Source organism: Chroicocephalus ridibundus, chromosome 1 (genome assembly GCF_963924245.1).
Source record: "Chroicocephalus ridibundus chromosome 1, bChrRid1.1, whole genome shotgun sequence".
NCBI classification, from domain to species: Eukaryota; Metazoa; Chordata; class Aves; order Charadriiformes; family Laridae; genus Chroicocephalus; species Chroicocephalus ridibundus.
In genome coordinates this window covers 169,222,242-169,246,740 of record NC_086284.1, presented here as the reverse complement: position 1 = coordinate 169,246,740, position 24,499 = coordinate 169,222,242, and positions in this window count along the sequence as shown.

The following is a 24,499-nucleotide window of genomic DNA, read 5'->3' as shown; positions in this document are numbered from 1 at the left end:
CTGCATGACCTTTTCAACAAATGTATTTTAATTAGCTGTATGTTCACCTTCTTCCTACTGCTGAAAGCAGGAAAAATGGATTATCGACAGTATGGGGTATTATATATTTAACCTTTTAGGCTGAGAATTTGGTCTGGAGTGAAACCAATCTGTAAGGACAGCTACCAATATTGTCCAGGTCAAACTGTGGCTAATTCACAGCTTAATTGTATACACACAGGTGTATACAGTGCACATCTCTGGAGCCACAAAACGTCTGTGGTAATTAAATAGCCTTTGGAGTTTTCTGTTCTCCCCTGATTCTTCTTTTTCCCCTTTTCTAAGGCAGACTCAAGCTCTGCATCTAAAGGGCACAGCAAGGGCCCCTGGTATGTGATTTGTACAGGGGTGAGGCAATACTGAAAATGTTTGCCTGTCTGCAAGGACGCCTAATTCCAGCCCATCAGTAATGTACAGCCAGGCCCAGGGCCAGGTTCTGGTCAGGGAGGTGGCTGATTAGAGAGACAATACACTGCAGGGCACACTCCAAACAGAACTAATTTGTTTTTTACAAAAATGGGTGGGAATCCCAGAGGAGAGGCCATATTCTACTCCAGGAGCATTGGCCAACTGCTTCCTCTTCAATCTGCAGCTTTAAAAGGCTTCAAAGGCTTCTCGTTAAAATGAAAAGGATGTTGTTAGATCCCTGCGCACTGATGAATTTTGTATATTTGGCCATGGCACTCTATAAATGTTACAGACATCCTCACTAGAGGACAGTGGGGTTCACCACAGCATTCTGCTGGAAGGGACCCTGGAGTGAGTCACAGGCAGCTGGGGACTTTGTTGACTTTTTTGCCCCAGAATTGATGTTTTGACCTTGGGACATCACAGCACCTCTCTGACTTTCCCTCTCAGCTTTTATCTGCTTTGTCAGTTCACAGCATGGGCTCTTGCAAGGGGTGGGTTAGCTTTACCTGTGTGTCTGTGTGCTGCTTAGCTGCTGCGCAGAATACAGCCGGCGTGGTACAAATGCATTGTCAGTGTTAATCCAGGACAAACAAGGGAGGAAGCCTGAGCAGTTTGAACTCAACCAAAGACAGAGTTCCTATGAAAAATACAGCATTACATGGGAGTTTTCTTTCTTCAGTCTTCTGCACTTCCACACCTTGACCGAAGTTACTGTAGTGGAGCCCACACTGGCAGCTCGGAGGTTTGGTAGCTGTGCTGTGACCGGGCTGAGCTGGGAGGAGAGCTGCCAGTCCACACACCGGGGCAGGCAGTGCAGCCACGGCACTGCATGCAGCCCTGGACAGCCACGGAAAATGAGGTACTCACAGCCATGGTTGCTCAAAGCACAATTTGGACCCCAGTAGAGGGGATTGTGAATAGCTTCTGGTTTTCAGGAAACATAAGTGACAAGCTATCAACCCCAGCAATTGCTTTCTATCAGCTTATATTGGTTACATTTTCAAAGCTATGTTCAAAAGGAAAAGGGCAGGAAACATAATGCTTCAATGATACTGCCATTTGCTAGATTCCCTTAATAAGCCAGCTGTGAATAGATGAAATTGCTTTGTGAACCCGATGCATGAAGCACACGTTTCTTGTAGCTTTCCCATGCAGAGGAATAGCTGCTGAGGTTAGAAAATGCCCCATGGATCAGCAGAGCAATCCTGTTGCCAATACCCCAAGTTAAGGTAACTCCTTTGGAAGGGTGCGAAGGAGGAGTGCACGCAATGAGGTCATTTTGACCTCTCTCTAGCCAGACACATGCACCTATAGCAGCGATGAGGGCAGGAGGCTAACCCAGATAAGGGAGAACAAAATAAGTGCCAGTTTGATATACGAGTACGTACCAGGCTTTAAGTCTGGCTCCTGCCCTTTTCTGTGTGTAATAAATGAAATGACCTTCCAGTTAAAGTGTAAGAGATTGGAAAAGACAAAGCAGAGCAGCGAGGCCCTTTTTCCCAGTGTATACTCTCATTAGAATTCTGCTCTCACACTCTTGCAAAGGAAAACTGTAGCTTGAAGAGAAAACAACACAGCATTAAGCCATCCTGGTGTCAAATATTGTAAAAGAAAACAGTTAACGACACTGCATTCTCATTACCAGCTTTGGGTATAATAGCATCCCTCCCGCAATACCAAACAGGATTTCTTAGTGCTCTTTTGTGCTTAAGTCTCCAACTTGGCAATTCCACCCAGCCCGCTGCTCATAAACTGTAACTCCTTTGTCATTCCCCGGTATTTTCTGTGGTTTTTGCTTTCATTGTGACTCAAAACTATTCTATGACGGAGTTCTATTGTTGTTCTGTGTACAGTGGGTAATGAAACACCTTTATCTGCATCTTTTGGTTCTTTCTTTTATTCTCCCAGCTTAATGACATTACTGTGAGCACCACTGGGACTGTTATGCAGATGTACTGCATACCGGAGAAGTTGCTGCTTCAGGATAAGCCATTACTTTTTGTTGCCCCCACAGGCCTGGGAAAGATAGCTATTACAAACAACTTCCTGCGACAGTTACCTCATGAAAAATATGTTGTGTGTCAAATTAACTTCTCAGCGCAGGCCTCAGCTAATCATACCCAGGACATCTTCTTAACGAAACTCGAAAGGTACCCAGAGTTTTAATTAAAATCAAATATGTAATTGTGCTTAGTTTACTCCACAGAGATTATCCACAAAATAATATGAAATGCTCTCCTTCCATTTCTGACAGAATAAATGAAAGCTGATTTGTTTCTCCATGTAATGTTTATAACTGGGGAAACTACACTTTAATTGATGTTGACAAATATTCTGATTTATGGGGTATATAGAACAGCACATAGTCCGCAAAGCATGTCTACTTAACTTTATCTTCTTAGCTGTTTTTGCTTCAGGAGAATGAATCAGCTGCCTGTCCCTGGATATTCTTCAGTCTAAAGCATATTAAAGGGAATCACCAGATTGGGTCCGAACTAGTAAAGAGAGCCATCTGTTAGGGAAAGATCTGAGCAGTACGCTATATATGGTACTCGCCAACACACGGAGGGCAAAAAGATCAACTGGAAGAATGGCAGCATCCAGGGGATTATATCTAGAAAATGGCTAGCTCTCCAGCATCTAAATCATGCATTTTTAATTCATCACATGGCAGACAAACAAGTCAAACATTAATTGGCATGATAAAAGGGAGCTCATACTGTATTCTGCACCTTTCAAGACGGAGAGCGTCGCTTGCCAGCCAGCCTAGGCAAAACTTGGAACTTTGTATTTGCAAGCACCAGAAATGAGATCTGTGAGCAACATCACACATCAATTAATGCATAAATAAATAAATAAATAAATAAAAGTAAGGAGAAAGTGCTGAAAGAGCTCAGTGTGGGCATGAGTCGTTAACAACATTATAGATGATATTTTCGGTCTTAAAACTTACTGTAATAATTGCAGCTTCCCTGAGCAAACAGAACTAAGAATTTGACTCAGCTATAACATAAATAGTTCAGCTACATAAGAATACATTTTTATGCACACTGGAGTTTGGTAAATGCTATCATGAAAACTGACAGATCTTAGCGAATGGAGAAATATATCCTACCAACAGTACAAAGGACTAGGAAACGCCATGAGGGTATTTGCTGAGGGGCTCACAAGTCATGATTGTTTTCATCACTGGATAGTCAAGATAAAACCACTTGCTCAATGTATACTTGGTTTATATTTTTCTTTAAGCTGTGTTTTCAAACTTCTGTCATCAAAGAGAATGTTAAGGTAGTCTAGGCAGAAGATTTGGGATAACTAAATATCCAAAAATGATCGGTCCCAATCCTGTCAAGGTCACCATAAGCTTGTGCTCTCTAAGGTAGGCAGATGCACTGTTTTAGCCCAAACTACAATAGGAATTTTCTCTCAAATGAGGAAAATTCTCAGGAGGGGATTGTTTTTGATTTATATAAAGTACATATGCAATGCCACAAGAAAGACAATCCAACTAGAGTTTAAACAAATAGTATGCAAAGCAATAGTATGCAAAGAAAGATTGACAAACATCGAGATTAAAAAAAAAGCCTAGTATGGATACATTAAAATACATTTTCCTCCCTTCCAGTACCTCTTCCCTTGGGTCCTGTCCTCATGGTTTCCATCACACATAGACACTGATTGCCTTGTTCGTGACCCAGCATGTTCCTAAGTAAGGGTGCTAACGAGATGCCTTACAGGGCTCTGAATCAGCTACCCCTGTGGGTCTGGTTATAAAATAGCACTTGAGCAGAATCTAGAAAGGTGCTAGTTCATCGCAGAGATGGTCAAAAATTTTTGATTACTCACATTTTGATTTACCAGTTCATAAAAATAATTTGAAAAGTCCATCTGCTTGGGTGATGGATTGCAGTGGACTAGCTATGAAATGAGTAAGAACATGCAGATTCTGAAAAATGTAATAAATGCCTGGAAAAACTGTTAAATATTTTGAAAAAAGTGACTTTCATACTCTTTTTATGTCTGCTTCTGAGCCAAAGCTGCTGAAGAACATGAAATGTGGTGTTCCAAAAGTGTAGAAATAAATGTACTTTTTAAAAGAGAAACCCCAGCTATGCAGCTTACATAGTTTTATGGACTAGTGAGGTTTCTTCCCTTATTACGCCCGGCCCAGATCACTCGGGGTTATTTCTTAGAGGTCAGGATCACAGTGGTACAACTTGTATCGTAGTTCTACAGAGTTCCTTTGGCCCCCTCAACTGAAGCAGATAGCAAACATTTCAGAAACATTTACTCAGAGTGAGCGAATCTTTAATGTATGCATCTACAAGCACTCCCTGGCAATGAAATCACACTGTAGTACAGATGTTGCAGAACTTCATTTTAAGGTTTCCAGTTGATCACAGAGACTTGTAAAAGCAAAGAACACAGAAACTATTCTTGTAAGAAAGGTCATTGTTTGTATTTTATTAACTTTTTAATTGCTAAACATCTGTCGCTAAATTGGAAGCCCCAGCACAAAGCATGTTGCATTTTATGTACAAATCAACACAATCTAGTGTAGTAAAAGTCAATGATGGAATGACACAGCACCCACGTTTGTCCATATGGTAGAGTTGGTTGTCGTCTTGAGGTGGGTACTGTGAAAGTTATATGTCTGGAAACACAGGTAGCAATGTGGAAAATGCAGCCTAACTGTTAAGAGAAGGCTGCGGGTGGTTGTGGCACCAGAGAACCACCCCCCCCACAAAACATCTCCAATACAGATGTTCATGGGTGAGGACCAAGGGGAGCCCAGGCGGGGTGTGGGCCTCTCTTAGGGGCACAGAAGAACTGGAGTAAGAAGAAGAAAGCCAAATGAATACAGGTCCATCTGGACCGTCCGCGGCTGAGACCAGGGAGGAGGGAGGTGGTGGCCTCAGAGGAGGGAGGAGGAAAGAGTCAGTCATACATGGTTTTCAGGCAGAGTGGAGGCAGCAGGAGGCTGTGACAGCAGTGCACGGTGTACCTTCAGAGTAACAAACACCACCAAACTGCCTGATCAAAGAGGTGCTTGAGTTACATACAGCACAAGGCAACTTTCTGGTCTATAAAGAACTCAGCTAAAGGAGAACCCATCCTGGATCTGTCAGAAGGATTCAGTCAGTGATTATTTCAGTGAAGTATTTGATCAAATGACTCAAACTTCCAGGCATTTTGTCAACTGACTGAAAATGAACACCAGACGTCTGCCTACATGCCTGAAGTCACGTACTGAATTAAGCAGTCAAATAAATAAGGGGACTAACAGTTAGTGCACAGTGTGCTCTCAAAAATGAGATTTCTTTCATCCCCTCATGACAAAGATTGGACTGCCCTTCTTTGAACTGGTGGGGGAGGAAGGACACCCTGTACTTCTTTGCCCATGTCTGCTTGGTTTGTAACTTGTCCAAACTCTCTGCTGAAGGGCACTGAGGGGGAGGCGAGGGCTGCAGTGTACCCTCTTCTGTGTCAGTCAATATACTCTGCCCTGGAACATAAGATAGGGAAAGACGCTCTTCAGGGGCAGGAGAAGAAACTTCATCTTCTTCTGCGGAGTTTTTCTTGTGCTGCCTCTCTCTCAGAGCAGATTGCATTTACCCACCTGCTGGAGCAAACGTGGGTTGAGTGATTTTCATAGTTTGATTACAGCTTCTGTTTTGAAGTTCTCTGCCTGAGCTGTTTCACTATTCCTTGGTGACCACATTTAATTAATTCTTGAAAAAAAAGAGGCAGATCTTTGCCAAGTAACTTCTCTCACAGACAGGGTCTTTTCAGGGTGTACACTTAGGCCCCTGAGTGGAAACTTAGCTGCTTGCAGCAATATTTTCCATCAGGGCATATAGGCAGGTTGCACTGTTAAGCACATCACTTCACGCCTGCTTGGGGAATGTGAAGTGCTGTACTGAAAGGCAAGGAGCGAACTAGCACTTTTCCATGCTTGTCTGCACAGCCCTCTGGTGAGCGAAAGGGAACTCCAGATCCAAGTTCTCCCTGGAGAGTTACTGATTAACACAAACCTTTCCTGTGCTTCCTCCAGGAGAAGGATGAAGAAAAGAGACTGTCCTTACCAGCAACCCTGGGCCTATCGGGTGGTGCTAGAGCTGATGTGTGCTGCTGGCCCAGCGATGCATACTTACGAGAGATTAGAATACAGAGAGAAGCTTTGTGGCAGATTTCCCAACATGCAGAAATCCAAAAAGGTACTTTGTGAACTGAAAATGAAACATGTCTGTCTTCGGGAAAAGGCTTTACTTATCTAAACATATTCCTGTGGATTTGTTTTGCGCTCAGCTTCAAGAAGGAAACAGCTTGCAGGAACCCTCCATACTCCCAATTCCCCTTTTCCTTCGATGCAAGGAAACTGCCTGAGCATCCATGGCTGTCCTTCTGTTCCACAAGGTGTAAAAATGACCTGTTCTGAGGACTGCAGGCAGTTCCCTTCATTGACAGAGAGAAGCCTCTCGCAAATTGCACACTGTTGGTGTTTCTGCAGGGTTCCCTCATCCAGAAGGTATCAGAACAGATCTTACTCATCTATATGAGTTACTGCTTCCATTTATTCCAGGCAAGAGGCCTAAGTTAAAATGGAAATTAATGTGTTTGTTAACTTGCCTCTCATTTATGTTTGTTAGCTTTTCTTTTATGCACTGTGTATATTACAATGAATTAAAATATAATAATAGCTAATCGCAGCCTGGCAGGGATTTTTAATGGATTTAATTTTTCTCTATCATGCTTACATGTAATCTCTAACATTCAGTGTTTTATGGGCTTGTTATCACTCTAGTAATGCTTGCAGAGTGTGCCTGGAGCGCTTGCAGAATAACTGCGGGAAATACAAGCTCCCCCAAGATCAACAGGTGCTGGTTCCTGTTCCCAAGCCAAGCAGCACATGTCCTGTGTCTGGATGGCTGATTTAGCATGATTCACATCATAGGGGCTTTTGTCTTTCCCACAGCCACTTTGAGGGAAGGGAGAACTTAATGGAATGACTTACATCACATAATCGGTAGGCGGCCTGGAAACACGCTCAGGCTCGGCCCTTGAACTGCCCTTGTTGTGCTGAAGCTGACAGACTGCATGCTTTTTGTCAAAATGAAAGGTGGCTACCTTTCATTGCATTGTGACACATTATATACGAAATTATGACATTATTACACGTGAAGTAGTAGAACCTGAACGTTGCCTATGTGGGTATGAGTGATGTACACGTCAGCTGTGCAGGGAATCAGGACCGGCTGGGGTTCATCACTCTCCCCACACAGGTCCTGCCACTGCCAGGGGGGGAATATTTAGGTTTCGCCACTCAGCTTCTTTTTATAAAGCATGAATCCATTGTAATGCTCCAAAATAGTGAGGGTTGTTGGTCCGTGCAGTGCAGGAAGCACTGTTGCTATGGTAACCAGTCCTGTATCATTTTTTGTGTGTTTCTGTAATAAAAAACAATATATATATATATATATGCATTACGTTTATTAGATTATCGTAACTTCAAAAAGCATTGCTCAGCTTTTTACCTCAGAATCAACAGTTTAATTTCAGTCTGGGTTGGTACCAAAATGATGATCATTATTATTCCAGATGCTTTTTTGGTGGGCTTTGCGAATTTACTGATGGTCCCAGCTCAATAGATAGTGACAGGTGCCTACACTATTAGTGTCTACTACAATTAGCACTAATTGGTACCTCTATTGGCAGCAGAGTTTGGCTAGGGATTTAATGGAGATGAGAGATGAACATGCTCTCTCTGTGTTCTTCCCTTCTTTCCCCAAATACAGAGCAAAACACATCTGAAATAAGTCCTCATGGTCAAAGTAAAGAAGAGAGAAAGTTTCAATATTTATTACTTGGTTTGTTCCTGAGTGGTGGCTTAATGGAAGCATTCAATCTCTGAGACTTCCCATTTGGCACTTTTCAGGTGAAATTTTCATTACTAGCCTAATTTTTTCCAGGTGCACTTCTGCAGCTGCGATTTATTGTGCCATAATTTAGCACCTGCAGTTCTTTCTAACAGCAAGAATTTCCAACCAGGAAAACAAAGGTTGGGTCCAGCCTTGATTTAAATAAATAAAATTTTAAAAAGTAACTCTGTCATGAAAAGAGCAACAACGAGCTGCTTTTAAAGAGGGTTTAATCAAGGAAAAGCATTAGTGATACAATACTCTCTGCTGATAAGCATTAACAAGAAGAGGAAGGAATCTCTGTGTATTGCATTTTAAAGGATTTTCTACAAGACTTCGTTTGCTTAATTGTTACTTCCCTTTGTAGAAAAAATCTCCCCATTTGTTAATTTGTTTCTTTTCTTCTTATGCTTGACAAACAGCTCTAACCATGTTAAATTGTTCACTTCTAATAGGGGAAAGGATTTTTTTTTATTTATGCCTGTGAAGTTAGTTGAAAGTCTTAGAAACGTTAAATTTATAGAAAGTTCAAAACAGGTGAATTACACTCCATGTAAGTGTTGGCAGCTCTTTATCTTTTCCTTGTTTTCCATATTTAATTCCACCCTTGAAAGATGGAATATGCACCATTTCCCCCATCGTCTCTCTCTGGTTCACATTGAGTGAAGTGTTTTGAATTAATTATGTTAAATTATTAATAGCTCAAGATTTGAAAACATTACAGGATTTGAGTAATGTTTTATCAGGCGGTAGCTGTATCATAATTCTGACGTTTTCATACAGTAGAGTACACTGCCAGCTGATAGGTAAAAATTATGACTATATGCTGGAAGCACTGAATTCAGTTCATTGTGAAGCATAATAAGGTAATGAACGTTTAAGCTGCATATTAGAAAAAACCTCCTGTTAATGAATAGACTCCAGGAGAAACAATGAAAGCAGCATTTCTTAGGTCATGTAAAATGAACTATACAGAAATACAGAATACAAACCAGCTCCATATGGGTAAGGACATTGAATGACATAAGAAGCCTTTTCTGCATCTAATTCCTGTGATTCTCTGATACAAAATATTACTTGATATATCCCCTCTATCTGTCAGTAATTAACTGATGGCTAACTATCAGTTCATTTGTCAGGGAAAAGGAGAAGTACTGTTAACATTAGGCCCTCAAAACAAGGCATTGTGCTGCTAGAATTATTCTAGCGTAAAGGGCCAAATACAAAGTTTATCTTCTGTTAAATCTCCCCGACAGTTTAACTAGGGCTATAAAATAAATGATCATCTAAATCAAGCTGTATTAATTTCAAGTATTATTTTGAACCTGTTTTATGGCACTACAACCATCCAACAGCATTTAAGGGAGAGGCAAGACAGCTGACAAAAGACCTGAGAATTAGTTCTATAATTATTTGCACAGGGAAAATGGCTTCTTTCCACATTCAGCCCACAGTGTAGTTCTTGATACATTTCATCGGCCTCGCGTAATAAACCCTGTGGAGGAATTAAAGAGCCAGGAAATATAGGTTAGACTCACAAGACAGACGCCGGCACTTAGCGCTCATTTCAGGCCACCCCCTGGCACTCGCAGCCCACCTCCCCTGCTCTGCCTCCGGCTCCCCGGCTGCCTGCGCTTCCCCGGCTGGGAGCCAGGGGACCCGGGCCCAGGGCACCCCTCTGCCTGGGCAGGGATTGATGCCATTTCTCAGGAGAGCTGCCCTACCCAGGGTGTCTTCCTGGGCTTGTCACAGTTCCTGTTTCTTGCACCAAGCAACAAGCTATTACATGGGCTGATGAGAAATGAGAGCAGAGGGGTTCCTAACTCTCCTCAAAAAAGTGGGATTTCGCCTCGCTCTAATACTTGCGATCTCCTGGTGGATAAGGTCCTTGGACGGTGGCATTGGCAGGTGGTAGCTCTGAACCTGTTCTTCTCCCCACTGTATGGAGAAACCTGCAGCATCCAGCTTGGGGCTGTGGTTTCCTTAAGAAGGCAAAGTGCCTAAAAGCTGTGGGCGGCGTGACCCAAATCTTCCCTGTGGATCTAGACCTATCTGAGTAACAAGCCTTAGTGTGTGAGACAGAATATGTGTACGTCTGTCCTTATATATCTAACCATAAAGGATTGTATTTCCTAAGGTATTTAGACATCTGTTGAGTCATGTAACTACTAGAGTGATTTTCAAATGTACCTCGGTAGATTTGACAGCCAGTTCTTATTTCAAAGAGTTATTTAGACAGCCAGCAAGAATTTCAAAGCGTTTATCTATTTCTCTGAGTATTGCACATCTACTGAAAACCCAGCACATGGTCTTTTGCGGGGAGAAGCACGATGCTATTCATATGCACCTATACCATTCACTGACCGGTTTGTAATACACTCCGTAAGCTTTGGCATCTGATTCAGTGCTTGCAAGGACTCCTGCAGGACTGGGATTCAGTAAGATGATCTATGTCTTCTCCAAAAGAAGAAAATGCTTTACTCCGCCTCCAGCCTGTAGGTTTTCAGGTTGTTTTACCCCTTCCACTCTTGGCAGCTGGTATTTCAGCACTGCCTCCTGCGCTTGCATTGCCCACCCCTCCAGCCTCTTAAGTATGTTAGACTTTTCCCAGGGACGCAGCACAAGTCCAGCTTGAGTAGAAATAGGACCAATGTCTTATTTTTCATTCCTTAGCTTACCTAGTACCCACACTGGAGCACAGCATCCTTTTGCTGACAGCCCAACCAGGTACTTTTGAGGGGAAAAAAAAACGGGGGGGGGGGCAATTCTTGCAAGGCAGGGTGTCATATCTCAGCTCTCTTCCATTTATGCTGTTATTTCACAGTGTCACAAGTGTTCGCGATGTAATCAGGATACAGACTGGCAGAACCGAAGCAATCTGCTCTGTAGTTGCCTTTAGTTCAAGTTCTCATTGTCTTGTAATTAGCTGGAGTGAATGCGGCTCCCCAGCAGCACGCTGCGCACTGTGACATGCTTTGGAACGAGGCACAGGGCTGGAAATAAAAGCGTTTCACTCAGGGTGCCAAAGTGCCTACTGTAGGTGCAACACCAAAATTTGCTTATTGTAATCCCTCTTGCCTAATTAATTCCATTGATACATTCACGTTCATCAGAGTTTTGTTGACAGTCTTTAACAAAGATTTTTTCTTTTCCCTTTTCATTATTTTTTTTTGTTTAAACTGGGATAGTTTTATTAGCTTGTTTACTTCAGAGCAACGTGCCACCTTTGATTAAACTCCATGTGGATTTATAACTATGTCCTCCCCGTGTTTCTGTGACCTTTACGGCACATCTGATAAAAATAAAAGGTCATGGATTCCAAAAGAACTGGTTCTAATAATAATGTCAGGCAGGCTCCCCTGAAAGTGTGTGATTTCCCTTCCTTCTTTCTTCTTTTCTTTTCTTCTCTCCCTCTCTTCTCTCTCTCTCTCTTTTCCTGCTTTTTCAAAGTAAGATGAAAATTAACATGAATAAAATTAATGGTTTAATTTTGCAGGAGAAAGTAGAGGGTTTACAGTGCTCCACTGGGGAAAAGGGCTTTTGTCTTTGTTGATGACCTAAACATGCCTGCCAAGGAGAAATATGGTGCCCAGCCTCCCATTGAACTGCTGCAGCAATGGATTGACCATGGCTACTGGTTTGACAGGTGCAATAAATATTAATTAGTGTGCTTGGCTACAGAGGAGTAATGATATACACTGTTTCTCTGAAGCGTTAAATTGTAGTGTTAGTCTTTTATAATTCCTCATCTTCTCAGTCACAACAGGAAAACACTCTGAGTTACATGACTCCCTGTATAGGAAAAGGAATAAAGGTTTATACGTTGCAGTGAATTACAGCATGAGAAAGGCAAGCTTGTACGGGAGAGAGGCACAACATGCATTTTTGTGTTTTTGAGAAAACATCATCAGTATTTAAGCCAGCACAAAACAGTTTCAAATAAATTTTTAGTTCTTAGTTGTTAAGGACTAAAGCAAAATCATTTGTCTTTCAGCAAACGACTTTGAGGTTAAAATGCAGTTGAAGATGCTTTTCTAACATGCAGTCAGTGCTTAGAGGAAGAGTGAGTAACAGACGCAGGCACTTTTCTGCACGATTCATGTTAATATTGGTTGTTAGAAGGACTTCAAATTCTCCCTTGTTTATGTCTCATATGTCTGAATTTACCAGAAGTTTCTGTTGTTTAAGAGCAAGCCTAGTTAATCTACAGCTTTAAAAAAAATCTACATTTGAACAGGAAAAGTAAAATAGCAGCCAGCCATGGAGGCTCCATTACAGTGCTTGATTATTAGACAAATGTAACCATACGTTATGATACACTTAATTATATACACCTAAGGTATAAAGCAGCCGCGCTTTTACCAAACGAATGGGCCATTAATTAAGAACTGGTACTTCTTGTATGTTTTATTATTATTATGGTTCGCAATTATGCTTAAACCAGTCATTACACACATTACTGTACTGAAGATCCTGTTTTCTAGTAATACGTGTTTAATATTGTATTACAACTTTACACGGCAGTCTCAGCCTCTGTTCCCTCTGCGCTTTTCAAAAGAGAGGCATGAAAGTTGGCAGGTAGTGTCTGCATTTCAATTGGAACTCCTACCTTTCTCCTTACCCTTAACCAAATAAAATAAAGGCTTCAGCTTTTCTGCAGTACAATACAAAAGAGCAGGGAAATAAAAGAAGGGAAATGTGGGTGTTTTCAAGTCTGATGTTTTCTCAAAGCTATAGAACGTTTCTTAATATTTTCTAAGTGAAATTGCACTAGAAGCTTAAAGTGTTAGGTAGAATCTTTTTATCATTTTATACTGAACTTGGGAAATGGTGATTGAAATGCATGTAATTTGCCTGCTCCAAAATCCCTCATTTTCTAACACGTACAGCAGAGTTTCTTTCCTTTTAGGAACAATAAGGCTTTTCATTGTCAGAAATGTTCATACTACCCTACCCTCCGTATAAACCATGAGATGGAGGTTGGGAAGAAGCAGGTGGGGACAACGAGAAAACAAACTCATGCCATTTTAAATACAAAGGTTTCGCTCCTTTATATACTCGGAATTACTTCTGCTTGTGGGTGCAGCTTGTCACTTGTCAGCCTGTCTGGATGAGCAATATACACAGAAAGAACAATTCGGGGAAGATGGTCTTCGCTGGATAAACAACAAAGCATTAGTTACCTGGAAGGCAAGAAGACTGGCATGTTTTTTCCCCCAATGACAGTCTATAACAAGCAAATATTTGCTGATAATGTCTGACAATATAGCCACAGGAAGAAGCAGCTGAGGTAATTCTAGGTAGTATTCTTTACTGTCAGAGGGATCTGTGGCTTTCTAAGGTGATTAAACTGTTGGTGGCAAAGCCATTGAGGATGCTAAATAGGAAAGATTTGCTAGTAAGAGACCCACTACTGCCTCAGAGCCTGCTTTCTGTCACACTATCTGCGTGGTTACTGCAGACAACGAAAAAAGTTCCTGATTTCATGCAGGTAAGAAGTCCCAAGGAAATCGTGTCCTTGCGTTTGCATTGTCTGTCAACCCCTGCTCCCTGACAACTTGTGAACCAGTTTTGACACAGCTATTGCACTCTTGGAGATGTAAAAGCATTCTCAACACATGAGCTGTGACCCCAGTGAGGGAAGAACAGGAGCAGGTCCAACGTGTAGCATGCATGGGGGTATTGGGGTGCGAGGGCTGTGGGGGACATGCTAGGGAACCTGAGGCTGTAGTGCTACGTGAAGGGGTGAAAGCTCCCTTGGTTTCCCAGTCCGTGAAACAAGTTCTTTTTTATAATAAATAACCAAGAGAGCTTTGCAACTACTTTTCTGGACTATCTGCTTCATGGCATGTTTTCATTTCTCTACTGGTCTAAGGTCTTGTATAGATTTCAGTCTCCTAAAGATCCCCCTCCAGACTGCTGGAGCCCAACATACCAAGCTCTGCACTCAGATCACCTTGAACATGGCCTAGATTCCTGTTTTGGGGGGAAAAGCAGATGGTGTAAACTCATTCCTAAGAGAATTACCCCACGTGAAGGCTCCTCAAAGAATTCCCAGGTGGATATGAGTAGCTCCATCACTTTTGCACTACCCAAGCAGAGCAAAGGAGCAGATGCCAGGAGCTGATATCTGGCTTCTGGAGTAGCTCCATTTGGCGGAAACCCACAGTTGAGGGTCCTTTGGTGAAGCTCCCCTCATGGCATGAGGAACACGGCACCTTTTAAAGGGGGCTGTGAACTGCCAGAAGGAAGTAACAAACAAGAGTCATTTTCTTACAACTAAAGCTGTTATGACTTTTAATCTCTTTCCTGGGAATTTGCTTAAAACCTGTTGCAAACCCACAGGGTATACTTGTGTTTGCTCATCTAGGTTTATTTGTTTGAGTCTGTGTGCATCGCATTCAGGTCTACTGGGGGTATGTCTTGAATACGCTAATGAAATGCTTTGACGAACACGTAGATGCCCTGTGCAAAGGAGGTGTGGGAGGGCGAGTCGCAAGTGCGCTAATGAGGCAAGGAAGATCTAAGTTTACTTTTGGATGAGCAAGCCTCGCTGGCTGGAGCTGCACGTATCGCCAGCAGAAGACAGGTGTACTCCACAGGAGAAGCAGAATAAATCTGATTCTGAGCAGTATCATCATCATTTTGTATCCACAGCACGTTCGTCCCCATGTTTGTTTGTGCATCTGTTGTATACTTAGGTCTTTGTACTCCAGCAAGCCTTAAGTTATGTAAGCGGTTGCACGTCTACACCTAATAGACCATATGTTACAAAATGGCTCTGCGGTGGCAAAATAAGGATGGGCTCAACGTGAAGCAGAAAGCTTAACTGTACTAGGAGTGGAGAAATGGAGGGGACATGTAGCAATAAAAAAGGAACAAATCCTCCCTTAAGATACATACCGCGAGGCAGGCAGCTTTTCCCATCATGACACGACCCTGTTATTTCCTGATGCTAGGAAAAAAATGAATTCCCACTTGTGTGAACCTCTCTTTCTCTCTCTTCCTCTCTCCTTTGTCTTCCTCTCCATACATGGGCATTCATTGCTTGATTTACCAATATTGTCCCTGAGGAAAGACTGTATTAAAAAGATTAATTTTAAATGGACTACAGCTCAGTCTCCTTTCTCAGTCTTATTTCTTTCAGAAGCAGGTCAGACAGCCAGCGCTTGGCCAGACAGACTTGTTTCTTCAATTTACATCACTATGTCCTCAATTTACATTACTATGGCTTTTCAGTGGCACAATTCAAGTGATCGATGAGAAACTTAGTGGATGTGTTGCTTAGATGTATCAGTCCTGATTTTGGAAGTTTTTTCATTAAGCAGGACTTGGCCTTTGAACTTGGTGTGAAGGAATGTGTAATTGCAGGATTTTGTAAAGAAATAAGAGATGTGTTCACTTGGACCTTTGTAGATCATATGGGTGGATGAACTCCTGGGTTGTTTGACTGAACCCATCTAAGATAGTCATGTTCAGCTCCAGGTAGAGTAAGAATCTGCTCCCTCCCAGGACAGGTAAACAGATGGAGAGCAGTTCTTGCTGGGGACAAGCAAATGGAAGTATGTCAGCCAGGCAAAGATGACAGAAGGCTTTCCTCACCACTCTTCTTCCATTCAGGTATCCCATAAGACCCTGAAGATATTACACGTTTGACAAAGGTCAGCATTCTGGCACACATTTTATGTAATATTTTCTATTCCTGTAAATATCACACAAGTTTCCTGGATTAATCAAAAACCAGCTGCTTCATCTGTCCAGTACTTGCTGCTAACCACTTTAAGGAGAAAGACATATGCACGTGTATATATATCTATATCTATATATGTGTGTGTATGCATATATATATGTATGTATGAATATATATAAATATTGTTAATATACTATCATACAGATAACAAGTAGATCTGCAGATGTTTATGCCATTTTATGTAGAGATGAAGATAGTAGGGAAGCTGTCCATCGTGTGGGGCTTTCCATCATAACAGTTGTTCATCAAATCAGCATCTTTTCTTTCATTTATCTCATTAGGAAAAATGAGGAAAATTGGGAAAAATATCTGTCTCCTCCATTCCTCTCAAGAATCCTGTGACTTTGGCTGTTTGAACTCTGAAAACTGCAGCAGAGTCTAACTGAGATATTGCTGCAGGCTGTTTGTTTTGGTAAGGGGTGGAAAAATCCTGACTCACCAGCCATGCTGGATGAGGACAAGAGGTCTAGAGCATTGCAGTTTGCGTTACAGACCTGTACGACCGTACTCTGAAGAGTCAGGCAAGTGCCACTCTGCACTGCTGTCAGGGCTGGCCCCACTTGTAGTAGCTTGAAGCTACTGGAAGGGCAGTCATGGTAACACAGGGCTTTGCATGAGCTGCAAATCCTGCCTGGAAATCTGTGCAAATGCTCAGTTCTCTGTGTCCATTCATTGTCTGTGCTGCTTGTCCTGTCCCAGTTAAATAGTATTACCCAAGCTAACTCATTTAATATGGGTTCAAGCGCGCCTCTGGAGACTGTAGTCACGGCAGTGTCTGTGGAGCAGAGCAATCCTAAGCATGTACACATCTGGGGTTTGGGGTTTCAGTTCTGCTAATGAACAAAAAAGGTCATGAAATGTGGAAAACTTGGGTGGAGATTGGATGACTTCTCTGCAACTTTTCATCTTCTACATCCTGTCTCTATACCCGTTGCTCCTCTGTTCCTACCCTGCCAATTTTCCCTCCTGTTTCCTTTCCAACCTCTGTTTTTTTAAAAATGAACCCCTTGAGTCACACTTTTTCAACTTCAGATATAACGTTTCGTACTCTTCTATCTCAGGTGGTTCTGATAAGTCATAGCCACGTGAAAACAACATTTGGTCCCTGACAATTGTCCTTACCTTCTCCGGGCTGAACTCAGACCAAAGTGTTAAATCCCCAATGCGGACAGAGAAAATTAGTTGAGCTACCTGCAAAAGGATTGTTGCAAATGGTTTGGCTTCTCTGTAGGGCACAGAAGGAGAAGAGAAAACATCTTCCCCTTACTCCTCACGTGATAGATGGCATGTATCTTGCTACAGCCATAAAATATTCTGGCAGCATCTGAAGATGCATTACAGAGTGTATCATTTATTATTTCTTTGTACAGTCATACTTATCATGAGATTATAAAGTTAAATTTATGTATATCATATTTTGAAAATTACCAGACCCAACCGTGTGGGCTATTTATACTTGATCTATTAATGAGAGCTCGCTTGGCAGGCACAAAATAAGAAAAGAAAAATATGTTTCAGTCCTTTCTCGGATTCTAGATTTTGAAGAGTATTTACATGTAGAAAAGTTTCAGAGCTTTAATCTTTTTAATCCTCCATCATCTAACACATTATTTTAGAAGCACAGGAGGGAAAAGAGCGCACCATGCTCCTGTTGATCGCCATCTCCCCCTTAGAAAGCTGATTCAAACTTTGCAAGGGACGGAATGGGGAGACAAGATTCAGCTCAGAAACCCCTTTCTTTCTCTTGATTTGTCATTCGCCATTGCACTTGCAAAGCCTTTGTGTACATCACACAGAACACCTCCGAAAGGGAACCGTATAATGGAAACAGACACATCCCTGTGGATTCCTTAATTGGTGATTTATAGGAGGTTTGAATGTACTTGTCCATCCCTGCCTATCATGATAGAGCTTAGATAGACCGTATGAGATTTAGCTATGTGTTTTTCTTCCGCCCCACTTCTCAGTGGCCTTATCCCACACAAATCCTTCTTTACATGATGCAAGATGATTCTATGTGCCATCCTGGTTGATTCTTCAGATACCTACCAGGCAGTTACTGAGTATTTCTTCCCTTTAAATGCAGCCCCCAAATGGCCTTGTGGTCCTTCACATACTCAGCGCAGAACTTTCCGTGGAGCCTAGGCAAGGATCCTAGCTTTTTCTAGGATCTAGAATCTAGAATCATAGAATCATAGGATCTAGGATTTTATTCTCAAGTTCTTTCAGTTTCTGTAACATATTATACCCATCACTCCTTGAATGATAGTTACTTCCCACTGTATCTTACGGTCACTCCATGGTTTGAAAACACAGATTCCTGGAGGTCACCAATGAAGGAACAGAGTTTAAAAGTTATGTGCAAAAACCCAGAACTGTTGTTTCTGAAATGACGGTTTCAGAAGTGTTAGTCTGACATTTTGGGAGCATTGTTATTTCTACTCCTTACATCAGTGCTCTTGGAAAACAGCATATGCATTTAACAGAAAATTGAGATATGCAGACAAGACCTAATCTTTGGCCCTATCACAATTATTTCAGTTCTGCTACTCACTGAATAGGAACATCAGTGTCAGACATTTCTAACAGCAAAAAAAGTTCTTGCCAAGAAACTAATGTGTTGGGTTTTTTTTTTTTTCAGGAAATAAGGACTTTTTAAAAGAAATTAAATGCAATCCTGACAAACAACAGGATTCACTAAAACGAATAGCTGGGAAATTTTTCATAAACCTTTTCTGTTGAAAATTCTGAAACATAACTAATATTATCTAGCCTTAGTTTATATTATTATTTTTAATATGTATATATATACACACACATATTATATTATACATAACCTATACCCACCATGCAGCTTACATTTTGAGTCAGGGCCTTGTTTACCTTCTCCAGTGTGTTTTCATGTTCAGCTTGGGAACATTTCAGTGACAAAGAAGGGGACTGACTATGGAGAAAGGTTACACTTTGATAATTTCAGTTGAAATGAAGCATTCTTGGTCAGACGGTAACCAGCTTTAAAAAGCCAGTCCACTTATAGCCTCATAACATGGTGGGGGATTTGAGTGAGCCTTCCCAGGGACGAAGGAGTCCGATGGGAAGCCATGAAGGACAGGTTTATTTCGCAGCCCAAGAAGAGAAGGAGGCAGGACGAGCCTCAAGGATGGAGGAAAAGATGCCTCCTGAATGGTTTAAGAGAGTCTGAAATCTTAGATCAGTAAGGAAACTGAATCAGGGAAAAGCAGGTCAGAGTCTGACTATTTTGCATGTATTTCTTTATTTTTTGTGCAGTCTTGATGTACAAGAGCAGCGGGGTTAGAAGCCTCTGCAAAGCCTGTTGGACTTTTTGATTATTGCACATTTGTGGAGAATTAAATGGCAAATAAAAGACCCTGCAAGGCTTGAACACTGGTAAAATCTTGAGTTAAGCAGTGAAGAGGCTACCAGTGGCCCTGAGAGCATGGCAGTCACACCCTGGGTCCCCACCTCGGTAAGGGGCTAAAGGGAGCCTGCGCAGAGGAAGCCTGACAAGGGATCAGGAGATGGGGACCTGCCAAGCGCAGTCAAAGCAGGGATCAATATTTCCATTCCTTTTATTTTTAAATTCTCGCCAATTGTTAATAGCAATTTTCAGGGGAAGAACAGTTGCCCGACGAACACTGACAATTTTGAATCTTGTGTGTCAGTGAAGAAAACAACATCGCTTTCTTACCCCCCTTCAGGTTTTGCTGCCCCTTTCTCGCTGCTCCCTGCCTCTTGCCCCGGCAGGTTGGGGTGACGCCCAGACCGTCAGTGGCATCAGACAGCGCCGCGTTTCAGATCACAGCGGTGACCCTCTGTCTTCTGCTTTTTTTCATGCGTGAATGGAGCCATGCGATTCTCTCACAGCAAGCCATAAAGAAGCCGAACCACCAGATGGACCGGTCTAGCACCAGTCACGCTGCACTTTTCTAAGGCTCAGGCTTCATCCACTTCTGCCCCCCATACCACGCCCCCAGCCCCCCTTCCCCCTTAGGTAGTAGCTTTATGAACTGGAACAAAAATGTGATGAGGCTTTCAAGCCTTCTGACGCTGCGGTCCAGGCTCTTTCCTCGCCCACTGCACATTTTCGGTTGAAGTTTAGCCGCAGTTTTTCAGAGAACGGAGTTCGAGATCTGTGACATGGACACATTTCAATGACTTCGGATGGGCAACAGAGTGCTACCGTGGCAGCGGGGAGAAGGGGCGACAAAAAGAAAAGCTGCACTGAGCAAAAGGAGAAGAGACAGACAGCGAGTTGACAGAATTACTGTCAAGGCTGTTTGAACAAAATAAAAGAAGCAAGCGAAACAAAAGCAAGGGAGAAGCACGGATTTTTCAAGAGGGAGCCTGAGAATTATTAGTAAACCAGGGACTGAGTATCTGCTCTGTTAGCCTGATGTAGCTGCGGGCACTGGGGATGACAAAGGCCCCTAAACAAAGTTCCAGAGAAAAGAGTCAGCTCCAGCGTATGTAGAGGGGAAAGGGGTGGCTGGGCTAGTGCAAACACTGAGGAAATGTTGCATGCACGGACTGTCCCCTAACCTCACTCCGTTCCAGTGTGTTACAAAAGAATGGCATTTTGAGGGAAATAATACCCATCTCAGTGGACAAATCTGAGCAAAGCACGTTCTCCTGGGGCAGTGGGTTTGTCTGGAGGCCGGTAGGAGGACTGGAGACAGCAATTTATTCCTGTAATGTTTTTCATGTGCCTGATTGGCAGACCACAGATTAGGCCCGTTCCAATAATTTCTCTGAGAATGCAAATCTTAATTTGCTGTTTGTTAAATGCTTAACTAAAGTCTGAGGTCATTATTTTAAACCCAAACTGTTAGAATAAACACTGCCAGGCATCCATTTGCTTTCGAGAATAGCTCTTCCTGACAGCAGCGGAGATGCAGACAGATACCTTTTCATACCAGGCTGTGAAAAGCTCACCCCCCAGCCCAGCCCCCCGCTTTCATCTGCAGTAAACAGCATAGTCTGTCCTTATTTTGTGCTATGACTCTATTCTGCTTTCTGAGGTGCTATCCATTAAGGAGAGTTTGTGGAGGGAGAGCAGGGAAATTCATTGGGTTTGGGGCTTTGGCAACGACATGAAAAAAAAATTAAGTCAGTTTTGGTTTTGATGTAGGAAGACAGGGGTGTGGTACAAGTCAAGGACACGCTCTTGGTTGCAGCTATGGCCCCTCCTGGTGGTGGAAGACATACAGAGAATCCTCTGTCTCCCTGTCGTTTTTTGATGTGATCTCCACAGATTCCTTCCCTGACGAAAACAGGACGAGTATCTTTCCATGAGCAGCTGACTGAGCATTTTGATGCAGAGTTTGACGCTTTTCTGAAATCATATCCAAGCTTAAAAGCTTAGTAACTATGTATCTTGCCTTCCCTGCCCATATTGACAGCAATATGAGCCAAATCCTGTGCCAAGGATTTGCACCCCAAAGAAGTGAACGGGACTTCTGCATTTGCCTGGAAAGAAGAAAACAGTGCTATGATTATACTGTTTTTCCAATAAAGATAACAAAAAGCCGTTATATGCATTCATTAATATAATTTCTCAATGGTTTTCAGGGCTGTAAGTCACATATTAGCTATTGCCTACATTTAGGTCAGAACCGAGGTCTGTTTAACGTGCTATTCTATATCCAAAAGTAACTAAGAGCAAGTGTTTTGATAGGAAGGAATAAGGCTTTCACTGTAGGCAAGCGCAGCATGCCCTGCTAAGCTCTTAGCTAACTTGATATATAGCCCTGTTCAAGAAAAGGGAATTGTCACTAAATTGTTGCCTTATTTTACCCTTCAGTAGGAATAAAATTGGCCTATAAGAATGAAAAATTTTAATACATCTCTATTACAATACACTCTCCTAATTGGTATTGATTTTCCCTGTGGTACCTGAAACGCAAGAAATTATTTCAGCAAGATTTGAGCTAACACAAATGGGAAATGGAAAGAAAGACTGACACCGAAGAAGGTGGTGGGGAGGGGTAGGTGCTGGCAGAATGTACGGCTTCAGCAGCAAATAAAGAAAATGCTTTTTACAAGGGCAACAAGTATAAAAAAGTCTGAGATAGAAACTGAGATCCTAAATATCTCTAATAGGAGAGAAATAGAATAAAATATGGAGTAAGGAAAAAAAAAAGTCTCTAAAGAGGAGGGACATCTTTTCAGTGTGGTAGGTAGATGGACAAGCTTCAGGAATGGAATTAGTTGGGAATGTATCTCATGTCCAGCAAGACTGGATGAGGTGTGACAACTCCCTTTGAGCAGGTTAGAGGCTCAGGAAAGCAGTCAGTGCCAGAACCCTGCCAAGAAACGCCTCTGCAGGTGGCAGTGTCCTACTAAGAGGTAGGATTAAAGGAATTCCTGAGTTTAGTTGAGGCACATATGCCTTGGGATTTTTCTTTAGTTTGTGTTGCATCCCCTTCAGTTTACGAAGTTCAAATGATCATAAACTCCATTGCGCCAAAAAAGCAGAGACACTCCTCTAATGCAAGGAGTGCTTGGCAACCCAATGGGATGCATACAAGATAATGTTGTTTGCTAATAATACAACCTCAAATGTATTTGTCTTGCAACAGAGCACCGGGTAAGTAATTAATTAAAAAGTTGATAGATATGGCTTTCTTGAAATGGAGAACGGCATTAGTTCTGAAACATAAGATTTGTAATTTAGTGAAGATATCCAATTTTGTGTGGAAAGCCTTCTTAATCACAGTTTTTCAAAAGTCTAGTCCCATCCTCGTAAACAGAACAGAGTAATAATGAGGCTCTCTGTCACTGTGTCATAATGGAGCAAGGAGGGCAAAACTTCATTACACTCTTTTGACTCACCTTCTATCAATGTGAGCGAGATAAACACAGGGACCCAAAATATTCCATCAGTTTCCAGATATGTAATTCAGTTCCTTGGTGGAAAGTTCATTCTTCTTCAGCAAGTGAGGCAGAAACCACTGCGACAGTATAACCCTCAAACCCGAGCAAAGTGGGCTGTACATAATTTTTCACAAAGTGCAATGCAGCTTTGAAGTTCAGGTCTTAAACAACCTGAACAAGATGCATTTTTTTTTCCTGTTTAACCTTATTGGCATGTATTCATCTTCTGCAGTTGTGCGGCTGCTTGGAAGATGGTACTTTAGCTAGAATACAGGTGCTGAGTTTTGTCTCTGAAACCTTCCTGAGCTGAATTTGGGCACAGCCCAATTTGACATAGAATAAATTCAGTTCTCACCCTTCATTTGGTATTCATCAGCATTAGGACATGAAAGGTTTGAATTATGTCTCTTCTTTGCCAGGTAAACATCAAACTCTCTAAATTATTTCTGATTGACGTCAATGTAAAGGGAGGGGAAGCAATTTTGGCATGCACACTCGAAAAGGAGAAATAATATTTTGCAAAGAGTTCAAAATTATACAACTCTTTTTTTTTTTTGTGATGTTCCCAGGCTGCACTCAGTGAAGGTGCTTATTCAGGACCTTTCCTTTGCAAGACAACCATAACACTGTACTTTGGGATATTGTCTGGGCTCTAACTCTACCAGAGAACCTTTTTTTCTTCCCTCCCCCCCTCCCCCAAATCAATGCAATCCCTGGCTGTGCAAATCCTTGTTGCGGGGTGTTGACATCCAGCCAATAGAGGGAGCACTAGTTTAATTAGCAAACCCAATTTCCAGCACTGCCAATGTTGCTGCTGGCTGCACAGATAAGGAGGTCATTATGGAAAAGCTATGCAAGCCTTTTCCCCTAAGAACTGGAGGAGGACAAAACGCTTGCCAATGGTACAAAAATGAAACCTAGTGAGGGATCGTTTTCAAGCCACTGTGAGGATTTGACAAAAAAAAAAAGGCGGGGGGGGGGAGGGGTGAAATAAAAACGTGAAGCATTACCCATTAAAACAAAAGGCACCTCCCAGGGTGCAGCTCAGTCCTGGGGTTCAGCTGCTGCCCGTGAACAAGCAGAGCCCCCTGAGCCAGTGCAACCTTGTATTGTATCTGGGGCCATCTGTTACCTCATTTGTTAGAACTGGTTAAAAAAAGATGAAATTCTTTGCAAAGAGCCCTGCTGGTGAATTTTGGCATTTTTTTCAACGAGGACTTAATTGCAAATCTTATTTATCCAGTCTACAGATCTGCCACTCTCTCTCTGCATGGTAGTATGGCAGTATGGTTCCGGCTGCTACTGTGAGCCGGAAAACCAAATCAGGCCAAATAAAGTCTTGCATGCTTCTTTGTTTTCTTCTTTCTAAAATAGGTCTCTGGTATTGTTTTCACAGGGACTTGTACTCAAAGATTTGATCTCCCTTAATGTTTTTTCATGTTCAGGTTTTACTTGCCTGCATCTTTAAATGGCATAGCTGTGAAGA